The sequence below is a fragment of the Trachymyrmex cornetzi genome, unplaced genomic scaffold (assembly GCF_001594075.2).
Source record: "Trachymyrmex cornetzi isolate Tcor2-1 unplaced genomic scaffold, Tcor1.1 scaffold388, whole genome shotgun sequence".
Lineage (NCBI taxonomy): Eukaryota > Metazoa > Arthropoda > Insecta > Hymenoptera > Formicidae > Trachymyrmex > Trachymyrmex cornetzi.
In genome coordinates, this window is record NW_017298619.1 from 900,392 (window position 1) to 901,722 (window position 1,331).

Below are 1,331 nucleotides of genomic sequence, written 5' to 3' on the forward strand. Positions count from 1 at the left end.
AAATTCAGCCAATGGAATACAGACTTTAGTTAGGACTAGAGTCCTAGATTTATCAGAGAGGCGCAACCGGCTTAAGTCAGTATGACAAAGGCTAAGGAGAGTATTAAATATGGCCGACATGCTAAGAAACTGCCTTTAAACGATGTCAAACAAGATAATATGTGTAGGATAATGTGAGATAGAATGTATAGGATAAAATGAAATAGAAATATCTCACTAGTACTATAAATGGCTGCCAAGTCACGCAATTGGTCAGATTGCAACAGCGAATCAGAATGCATAACACTGGTTGCACCTCTCTGATAAATCTAGAGGTTTGTCGCGTCGCATGCTCCAACATACTCCTACCGTAGCTCCTACTCACTCTATCAAGCGCGTTGGAGTGAGTAGGAGCTATGGTAGGAGCATATTGAAAAAGGCTAAGGAGAGTATTAAATATGGCCGACATGCTAAGAAACTGCCTTTAAACGATGTCAAACAAGATAATATGTGTAGGATAATGTGAGATAGAATGTATAGGATAAAATGAAATAGAAATATCTCACTAGTACTATAAATGGCTGCCAAGTCACGCAATTGGTCAGATTGCAACAGCGAATCAGAATGCATAACACTGGTTGCACCTCTCTGATAAATCTAGAGGTTTGTCGCGTCGCATGCTCCAACATACTCCTACCGTAGCTCCTACTCACTCTATCAAGCGCGTTGGAGTGAGTAGGAGCTATGGTAGGAGCATATTGAAACATATTGGAGCATGCGACGCGAACAAACCCTTGGACTCTACGGATGAGTAGTGTTGTGTCGACGATAACGGACAATTGGAACGCAACTTGTGTCGCCATGTGCAAGAAAGTGTCTAGGGATATTGCAATTGGAAAGCACCCTTTGTCACTCTCTGAATGTGAATAAGGATAGAACGCCGTTTGTATCGATTTGTATCGTGAAATGGAAAGCACCCAATATGTATTTATATGTAATGTAAAGCGGGGTCTACAATAGAAGTCGTAGCAGTCGTAGTCTTGAGTCATAGAAAATTAACCAATCACAGTAGAATATGAGAAGAATAATCGACTATGATTGGTCAATTTTCTACGACTTAAGACCCTATGACTGTTATGACTTCTATTGTAGACCCCGCATAAATTGTAGATTTTCAGTGCTGGCAGTGAAATTTGGAACACAGCCGAATAAATGGTCTAGAACTATTTGGTATGAAAAGGATGTCTGTTTGTTTTCTCTAATTTGTGATTTGAAGTGCATTCTCTTTTAATATAGTGTAGGTCGCAGGTCGCAGATTTCACTCCGTAGTAGAGAGTAGTAGAGGTTTCTTT